This window comes from Marmota monax, unplaced genomic scaffold, assembly GCF_021218885.2.
Source record: "Marmota monax isolate L192 unplaced genomic scaffold, Marmota_monax_Labrador192_F-V1.1 WCK01_AAM20220418_F8-fsc00096, whole genome shotgun sequence".
In the NCBI taxonomy this organism is placed as follows: Eukaryota; Metazoa; Chordata; class Mammalia; order Rodentia; family Sciuridae; genus Marmota; species Marmota monax.
Window position 1 is genome coordinate 7,703,977 of NW_026695236.1, and position 10,880 is coordinate 7,714,856.

A 10,880-nucleotide genomic window follows, 5' to 3' on the forward strand; every position below is an offset into this window, starting at 1 on the left:
TTCTCTCTCTTCTTCTCTTCATTAGCATGGCTAAGGGTCTGTCGATTTTATTTATTTTTTCAAAGAACAAACTTTTAGTTTTGTCAATTTTTTCAATTGTTTCTTTTGTTTCGATTTCATTAATTTCAGCTCTGATTTTAATTATATCTTGCCTTCTACTTCTTTTGCTGTTGTTTTGCTCTTCTTTTTCTAGGATTTTGAGATGAAGTATGAGATCATTTATTTGTTGTTTTTTTTCTTTTTTTAAGGAATGAACTCCAAGCAATGAATTTTCCTCTTAGAACTGCTTTCAATGTGTCCCATAGATTCTGATATGTTGTGTCTGTGTTTTCATTTATCTCTAAGAATTTTTTAATTTCCTCCTTGATGTCTTCTATAACTCATTGATCATTGAGTAACCTATTGTTCATTCTCCAAGTGAAGCATGATTTTTCCTTCCTTCTTTTATTATTGATTTTCAGTTTCATTCCATTATGATCAGATAAGATGCATGGTATTATCTCTACTCCTTTATATTGTCTAAGAGTTGCCCTGTGACATAATATATGATCTATTTTTGAGAAGGATCCATGTGCTGCTGAGAAAAAAGTGTAACTGCTTGATTTTGGGTGGTATATTCTATATATGTCATATGTTATTAATTGTGTTATTGAGTTCTATAGTTTCCTTATTCAACTTTTGTTTGGAAGATCTGTCCAGTGGTGAGAGAGGTGTTTTGAAGTCTCCCATGATTATTGTATGATGGTCTATTAGACTCTTGAACTTGAGAAGAGTTTGTTTGATGAACATAGCTGCACCATTGTTTGGGGCATATATATTTATGATTGTTATGTCTTGTTGGTGTATGGTTCCCTTGAGCAGTATGTAGTGTCCCTCTTTATCCCTTTTGGTTAACTTGGGCTTGAAATCTATTTTATTTGATATGAGTATGGACACTCCTGCTTGTTTCCAAAGTCCATATGAGTGATATGATTTTTCCCAACCTTTCACCTTCAGCCTATGTATGTCTTTTCCTATCAAATGCGTCTCCTGTAGGCAGCATATTGTTGGGTCTTGTTTTGTGATCCATTCTACTAGCCTGTGTCTCTTAATTGGTGAGCTTAAGCCATTAACATTTAGGGTTATTATTGAGATATGGGTTGTTCTTCCAGCCATATTTGTTTATTTATGTTACTAAACATGGTTTGTTTTCCTCTTTGATTATTTTTCCCCCCTTTACTGTCCTACCTCCCACTGTTGGTTTTCATTCTTATTTTCCATTTTCTCTTCCTGTAATGTTTTGCCAAGGATGTTTTGAAGAGATGGTTTTCTAGCTGCAAATTCTTTTAACTTTTGTTTGTCGTGGAAGGTTTTAATTTCATCTCCCATCCTGAAGCTTAATTTTGCTGGATACACAATTCTTGGTTGGAACCCATTTTCTTTCAGTGTTTGAAATATGTTATTCCAGGATCTTCTAGCTTTCAGAGTCTGTGTTGAAAGATCAGCTGTTATCCTGATTGGCTTACCCCTAAATGTAATCTGCTTCCTTTCTCTTGTAGCTTTTAAAATTCTCTCCCTATTCTGTATGTTGGGCATCTTCATTATAATGTGTCTAGGTGTGGATCTCTTATGATTTTGCACATTTGGCATCCTGTAGGCTTCTAGGATTTGGGATTCTGTCTCATTCTTCAAGTCTGGGAAGTTTTCTGGTATTATTTCATTGAACAGATTGCTCATTCCTTTGGTTTGGACCTCTATACCTTCCTGTATCCCAATGGCTCTTAAGTTTGTTCTCTTTATGTTATCCCATATTTTTTGGATGTTCTGCTCATGGTTTCTTAACAGTCTTGCTGAGCTGTCTATGTTCTTTTCAAGTTGAAATACTTTGTCTTCATTGTCTGATGTTCTATCTTCTAAGTGTTCTACTCTGCTGGTAGTATTCTCCATTGAGTTTTTAAGTTGGTTTATTGCTTCCTGCATTTCTAGGATTTCTGTTTGTTTGTTTTTTATAACCTCTATCTCCCTGTATAGTTGATCCTTTGCTTCCTGGATTTGTTTGTGTAATTCATTGTTGAAGTGATCTTTCATTGTCTGATTTTGCTGTCTAATGTCTTCCTTGAGACTCCAGATCATCTGAAGCATGTATATCCTGAATTCTTTATCTGACATTCCATCTGCTGCAGCTGTTACCTCTTCTAAAGTTGAGTTGACCTGCATTGCTTGTGGTCCTTTCTTTCCTTGTCTTTTCATACTGCTTGCATTTCTTTCTGCTTGGTGAAACTGTTGTGTTTTTGAAAATTTTTCCCCCTATATATTTATATTGCTGTTGTATAGTTGAAAAGTGTCCCTTGCAGGGTTGGGCGGCGGTCTGCCTATCTTGCAGGCGCAGGAGGCGGCTCTACTCTGCCCCTACTCCAATTGGGGTGACGTGTGTACCAGGCTGGCAGGCCACCAGGACTGATCCGCCGGTCGGTTGCAGGACTGCCTACCTTGTGGGAACGGGCGGTGGCTCTGCTCTGCCACTACTCCAAATGGGTTGACGTGTCTGTCACGCCGGCAGGCCACTGGGCCTGTTCTGCTAGTCGGTCTCAGGTCTGCTTACCTTTCGGGCGCGGGTGGAGGCTCTGCTCTGCCCGTACTCCAATTGGGGTGTCGTGACTACCACGCCGGCAGGTCACTGGGCCTGTTCCGGGCGCGGGCGGCGGCTCTGCTCTGCCCCTACTCCAATGGGGTGACGTGTGTACCACGCCGGCAGGCCGCTGGGCCTGATCCACTGGTCTGTCGCAGGTCTGCCTACCTTGCGGGCGCGGGTGGCGGCTCTGCTCTGCCCCTACTCCAATTGGGGTCACGCTGGCAGGCCGCTGGGCCTGATCCGGGCGCGGGCAAAGGCTCTGCTCTGCCCCTACTCCAGTTGGGGTGACGTGTGTACCACGCTGGCAGGCCGCTGGGCCTGATCCGCCGGTCTGTCGTAGGTCTGCCTACCTTGCAGGCGCGGGCGGCGGCTCTGCCCTGCCCCTCCTACCATGCCCGCGGACCACTGGTCCTGTTCTGCTGATCAGTCGGAGGTCTGCCTACCTTGCGGGCGCGGATGGTGGCTCTGCTCTGCCCCTACTCCAATTGGGGTCATGCCGGTGGGCCGCTGGACCTGTTCCAGGAGCGGGCGGCGGCTCTGCTCTGCCCCTCTGGCTTGATGACAAAGTGAGAAAGACTCGGGTGTTTGTGACTCACTTTCTTTACCAGGAGACCAACTGTTTCTGTCGCCGCTGGTATCCTGAAGTTCTCTCCTCCTCCGCTTTCTGATGACATCAGATCTCTGCCATGTTGGTATCCCATGCGAATGGCAGCATTTCGTTCCCTTTGCCGGGTGACCAAAGCAACGGGTGAGTCCTGACTGGCCCTCACAAGCCCCGTCTCAGTCCTGTTGCCACTGCCTATGAAGGCTTGGTTGGTATTTACCTCCACAGTATTCAGCAGGACCCGGAACATGAAGCAGTTTCCGCAGATTCTTTAGCCCTGGCTGTTATATTTATTAATTTACTTTTAAAACTTTTTCTACCTAATTTTTCATTTTTTTTTGTTCATTATGTTTGTATTATATAAACCTGAATTAGAAAGAGTTACGACCACTTGATTGGCTGTTGAATTTGCAATTTTTATTCATCATTTTAACAACATGTAAACCATTAAGAGGGGAGTGAAAATCACCAAAAACTATGTTTTAAACATTCTATATTCAAAGCCATCTGCTATATCCAAAAAAAGACAGAGTTGATGGACAACACATAAGGGATTTCTTTTTCATAAATGAATCCCAAAATGACAGACTTCCAATAAGCAAATCAGTTTCTCTGCTGATTTCTGGTGGGATCTGATGAGTTTGTTTTGCTATGATTATGAGAGCTAAGGGATTTGTTAGGTGGTCATTGAACTTGTCAATCAAAATCTAATACAAATGGATGACCCTTATAGAGGCTCAAAAGGAAAGAAGACAGCACAAACAGAATCATACAACTCCAGAATATCATACTATGTAGCAATTATTTTGGTCGAAGACTAATTTCATTTGCATAAATTTTAAAAAACAAATCTTGGTCTCTGCTCTTGAATATTTTCCCTGGCAGAAAGCTCAATCTCACATATGCAGGTAGGTCTACTGATGGGTAAGTCTGATTGTACTAAAGTTTTTCTTTTCTTTTTCTTTTTTTGAATGATGTGTGGCTCTTCTATTTTTTAATCATTTAGATCAAATTATTCATATCAGGGCTCCTGTTGTGGCTCAGTGGTAGAGCACTTGCCTTGTACACATGAGGAACTGGGTTCAATCCTCAGCACCACATAAAAATAAATAAACTAAATAAAGATATTGTGTCCATCTACAACTAAACAAAATTAAAACATTATTCATATAAACTCGTTCATTCAAACTTCATTCATTCTTTTTTTTAAATTCAAGAATATTCTTTTTATTAGCTGAAAAATAGTTCTATTTCTTCTTAAAAACATTTTGTGAATTGAAAGTATTAGTTGATTTGGAATATAATACAAGGAAAGATATACTTTATAATGTCTTTTTACATAAATAATTTGAACTTGTAAGTTTTTTATTATATGTGTACTTTTTTGCATTACAATTCTTATTACACATATATATCACAATTTTTCGTACCTCTGTTTGTATATAAAGTATGATGACACCCAATTCGAGTCTTCATACATTTACTTTGGATAATGATGTCCATCATATTCCACTGTCCTTGCTAATCCCCTGCCCCCTTCCTTTCCCTCCCATCCCTTGTCTTATGTTATTTTCTTTGAAAAAAAATTTATTAATTGTTTTTTTAAGCAAAGCTCAGCCTAAACCCTAAGGATGCAATACTAAATAAAGCAATGCCGGTTTATGCTCTCATGGCACTTGTGAATATGTTTCCAATAGTAATTGGAAAATTGCATTAAAAACTAAATTTCAAGTTGCAATAATTACTATGGAGTAAAACTATTGTGATTTATAGATTATGTCACTGAGTGAATAGACCAATTGTGGTAGCAGAGGTCATAGAAGTGGTGATGATGGACAAGACACTTGCTAAGGAGGTGATCTTGAAATGTGAAGAATGAGTCATTGTTAACCAAGTAAGACTTGGGAGTAGGAACAGGGAAGAGCTCTGACCTCCTGGACAGGGGATAGCTGGTGAGAAGAGTTTGAGTTCGACAAGATTAGGACAGGTATACCACATTACTCCAAGGCAGGGCACTGCTACTCTGTTTGAGATCTTTTCAGTCTACCTATCTTGTGTCTTTCAGCTTTTCCACATGTGGCATGAACTCCAGAGCTCTCACTTCTCTTTTTAATCTTTTCTATCTATGCTTTGGCTTGTCTTTTTCTCCTTCATATATTTTCACAACAACATAATGCTCCAGTTATGCATGTGTGTCTGTCCCAAAATAAATGTCTCTGGGCCAATGCCTGTGACTGGGGAGGATACAACTCAAGTTGTAAAAGGGACACCAGGGAAGCCAGTATTTACAGAAAGGGAGAAGCTGTCCCCTCTGTCCATAGAAAAGGAAAGAGTTGACTCCTCCGTTTCTTTACTGGGAAAAAAGAAACAAAGATGAAGAATTTGGAGTCTGACTTCAAGTAACTGGTCAATATAAAGAACATTTTGAAATAGAACAAAAAGTGTCAGAACAAAAGAGATCTTTCATTAGTTTGTACAAACTTTACATTAAAAAACTATCTTTAGTGGCTGGAGTTGTGGCTCAGTGGTAGAGCGCTTGCCTGGCATGTATGAGGCTCTAGGTTTGATCCTCAGCACCACATATAAATAAATGAATAAAACAGAAGATACATTTACAACTAAAAACAATTTTAGTTGTAATTTTTTTTAAAAAGTATCTTTAATTTTTTTAAACTTCTTTTCTTTCATCTTGAATTTACATAGGGCCTGTTTTTCTTCATAAACAGTTCTTGCCTTAGACTAGAATATGCCACCATTGGCAATGAATCATTCCATGCACACAAGGTGCCAAGTGGCTTCCAAAGGTTTCTGGAGACTTCAGCCAAACAGATAAGAGGAAATGTCCTAGGGAAAGGGGGTTGATCCGGTAAATAAACTTGACTGGCCTTAAGTATTTAATGCGGTGGTTGGCTCTGTGAAGCCAGTACATAAGATACATAATGGTGCGGCATCCACTTGGGCTTTACTCCATGTCTGACGAGCCCCAACTAGGCTGCATGACATTAAATCATCAGTGACAAGTTCTGATAGCCATGGCAGCTTTAGTGGTTTACTTTAAAGCAAGCAGACAACACTACAGGTTCTTTTTTTAATAAAGTAATATTCAGTTAAAGAGAAGAGGAAAGGCAGTGGTATATAGTCAAAAACTCTGGAATCAACCAGGCCTGGGTTTGAATTGCTGTCCCTGTTACTTATTGCTGTGTAATCAATCCTTTGGCAAATTGCTTCACCACTCTGAGTGTCAGTTTAATAATGAGTAAAGTGGCAATAACCTATGTGTCCAGCTCATCTAAGGTAAGGTTCTGAGGAAACAATCTCTGTGATGAAGATTTGTGTTCAGGTCATTTATTGTGGACTGTTATTGGAAATGGCAACTACAGGAGAATGAGGGTATAGTGTTGAGATGAGAGAGAAGCTACCTTCCTTTAACCATTTGTAGTGGTACCAAATTAATTTTTAGTGCTTAGTGTTCAATTCAGCTGAAAAAAGTTCAACACTGTCATAGGTTAAGTCCAAGAAATGGATGGAGCTTGAGAGAAGGTGGTTTATTGGGGAGAAAGTCTCAGGTGTACCCCCCCTTCAAGGATCAAGGGAAGTAGGATTGAGGACAACAAAAGATGGTTCTGCAGTGCAGTTGTGACTCAGCTAATCCCATGAAGAGCTGTGACACCAGGAAGGCACTTCAAAGGTGTCTCCCATTGAAGCAAAGGAGCTGGGTCTTTGTTGGCTGCATCAAGACTAGTCACTAAATGCTGGCTGCCCCTGTGGGTGTAACTTTGGAAAGGATTGCTCCTTGAGGATCTGCACAATTCCCAGAGGTGGTCTTCAGGTATGAACCATAAGCAGATACCACTCTTGGAAGCCAGGAGGTGGGTACCTTGGTTTTAAATAATCTACCACACACACTGATTAGATCCATTGCTTCATATTTTGCATGCATATTTAACTGAGACAATTTTCCCTTGATCTGGTTTGGTTACTTCCTGTAGACACATACAGAGAAAGATTAGTATATTTGTCTAGTAAGCTGGGAGTGATTGTGAAAGCTGGTAATCCCAGTGACTGAGGGACTGAGGCAGGAGGTTTAAGTTCAAAGCCAGCCTCAACAATTTAATGAGACCTTCAACAATTTAGGGAGATCTTGTCTCAAAATAAAAATTAGAAAAGGACTGACTGGGGACTTAGTCGGTGGTAAAGTTCCCCTGGGTTCAATCCCCAGTACAAAACAACAACAACAAAATCAAAACAAAAAAATAGAATTGATAAAAGTAGTCTATATTACTTTTGTATGCCAAAGCTATGATAAATAGAAACCTGTCCTACCTGATGTCTAGATGGTATTTCTATTTACAGTAGTGTTTTTAGTCAATGGCAAAAATGTTAATACCTTTCCACTGGTTTTCAATTATATGTGGTTGGAATAAAAAAAAATCCTTTTGATTACCCTCATGATCTCTAGGAGAATGTGTCAGATAATAAAGGTAAGATAGAACAGAGTCTTGAATGTACTTAGTGTACTCTTAAAATTGAATTTTTTTCAGTGATTCACACTTCCTCCATGTTGGAATGGGCATCTTTAATTACATCTTCCCTACTGTTGAGGTTGTTCGTGTTCTGACAAGTGAATAATATGGAGTAGCATACATAGTTGTGGGCAAGTGAGGAACCCTTTAATTCTGAAGCATTTTAGTGTGTAGTAGGACTAAATGAAAAAGGAAAGAAAATAATATGTTAGTTCTATCATGTGCCAAATTCTGAAGGATGCTCTCAAATTACCTTGTCTCAGTAACTTACCATGACCACTTTGTGAAGTAAGAGTTATCTTCAATTTAATTTATGAGAACACAGGGCCTTTAAACATATTACAAGTTTCAGAATGTGTGTATATATATATCTATATATCTATATATCTATATATATGTATCTATATCTATATCTATATATATATAGATATATATATATCCTTTTTTTCTCCATTAAGTTTTCCATATTTTGTTTTGTGTGGACTGTTTATAAATTGTGATGTTTCTTCTTTATTATGTAAAAACATGACACCACTGCAGAGATGTGATGCTTAGCCCTTCACGTTGGTAAATAGTCCAATTCCATCTGTTGGTTGAATACACATGAAGCACAAGACATAGGTAGACGGTGATATTTTCATTGCTTACTGTGGCTTGAGAAGACTTTTTAAAATCTTGGTTAACTGTGAGTTTTGCTCTTTCTCTCTTTCCCTCCTTATTTTGCTCTAGGCTGCTTCTTTTTCGAACCAAGCTTTTATTGAGTGTGACTCTGTTATAGGCATTGTTCCAGGCACAGGAACTTCAGTGATGAAGAAAGCAGACAACGCGTGTGCTCTCATGGAGCTTGCAATCCACTGAGGGGAGGCAGGAAATAAGCAAATAAATAAGTCAAACTTTGACTTCTGCTAAGTTCTTAAAGACAAAACTATACATGGCAATATAGTGGAGGAGTGGGAGGGAGAGGCAGCTTTCTGACTGGGCAAACAGCACTTTCTGAGGAAGTATAATACTTGCATTGAGTCTTGAGAATGAAGGATGCATAGATCTAGGGAAGAAGCTTTGAGACTCAAAAGACAAGTGCTAATATCTTCTGGTAGGATTGAATGTGTTGAGGCATCCTTTGAAGACAATGCCAAGAAGAAAGTTAATAAAAGGTGAGATCAGAATAAAGAAAACATAAAGTCTTTATTTGGAAGCATTAGAGTATTTATAGCATGTAATTAATTTTACCTGATTTACTTTTTTAAAATCATCCTTCTAGCTATTTAGACTATGTGTACAGAGTCTAGTTAAGAGGTTACTGCCATAATCCAGATAGAGAATGGTTATATCTTTGGCGAATGTTGTAGACACAATAGGGAGACTCCAACACATTTTACAAGTAAAGCTGACAGTGATTGCTGATGATTGAATCAAAAGAGGTTAAATTTCCAAAGCATGACATGGAATACTATGGTTTAGTTTAACAAATGGTGATTGAAGGTGTTATCTGTAGCAGATATGTTCAGTTCTTGTTGGAGTTCCAGGAGTGAAAATGACACAGTTCCTTCCTCAAAATAGATTGGTGAATTTCACCTCAGACTTCCTATCTTCATCTCAGACTTATTGTATTTCAGTCACGAGCGTAGGAACCTAAATTTGATGTAGTTCAGTAACCATTTATGTGCTGAATACACACTTGTTTTCTCACTATAGAAGTAGAGAGGGACAATAGAAAATGGAGCTGCCATCTACATTATCCTTCCAGGGAAGAGACAAGGCTCGGGCAAAGTCCACTTGTGAAGACAGTTCTTCATGAGAGGCTGGGCACTGAAAAAAACAAGAGGGGTTCCATGCAAGGTAATTTGAGGCAGAGTTACTCATGTGGAAAGGCAGATATTGGGAGAAAGAATTAAGATTACACTTGGAAAGAAAGTAGCATATGCCTTGTCTGCAGAGCAACAATGACAAAGGAAAAGAAACATCAAGAAAAAGAAAGAAAACATCAAGAAGAATTGAGAAAATTACAGACTGAGTTTCTGAGTGAGTTGTGTATTTCAGAAAATAATTTAATAATTGAGAATATAAATCTTGCTATAACAATTGGTGACCAAAAATTTGCTAAGCATGAGGGTACAATGGTTTCACTAGTCATAAATTGTATAGTTTCTTATCATAAGTTTTATATTCATTAATAATTAAGTAACAGTTGTGTATTTTTTATGAGGAACAATGTGATGTTTTTTTAAGTGGATGCACCGTGGATGAATCAAGTCAGGATAATTAGCATGACCATCACCTCAAATATTTATCAATTCTTTTTGATGAGAACTTTTAAAATCTACTCTTTTAGCAATTTTGAAGTATATAATGCATTATTATCAACTATAGCCAAGACAGGGATCAACTTAAGTCTCTATTGAATGATGAATGTATTTTAAAAAGTAGATGGCTACTTACTGGCTATTTTCATGCCTTTAAGCATGATTGGTTGTGAAGCATAATGGAAATAGAACTGGACATGCTGGAATATGGACATGATAAAAATTCCAGAACAAAATCATATAGTGGCTGGTTAAGATCATTCCTTCTCTTACCTGAATAGTACCAAAAATAGCAGAAAAGGTGGACTGAGTCTGAAAATGTTGATATTTCAAAAGGAATTCTGAGGGGAGACAATGCTCAAGGAGGAAAAGAAATCTTTTATTCATTGTCTTATTGGAGGGGGGATTGGCTAGAACTGGCTTGTGACAGTTTAAAAAAATCAACAGGGAGACTTCCTATTACAGTAATGACCAAGAAGCTTATATTAGACATGTGCCTGTAAATGACAGTCATAAACTCTGAATGCAGTTTATTCTAAATAATTCTCTTTGAAAACACTGAAAATCAACCCAAAGCGGCTATGGTTCTTATGATTCTAACATTAATATAGAAATGAAAAAACAACAAAATTAAATACTAAAATGGTCAAAATAATTGTAAAAAGAATAACAAAGATGAAGAATGTGCATTATCTAACTTTAAAGCTACAGTAATCAAGACAGCATCATCTTGATATGAAGATGGAATTTAGACTAATGGACCAGACATGAGTTTATAAAGCATTCTCAAATATTCAACTGATTTTTTTTCAAATATACAAAACTATTTGCATAAGGGA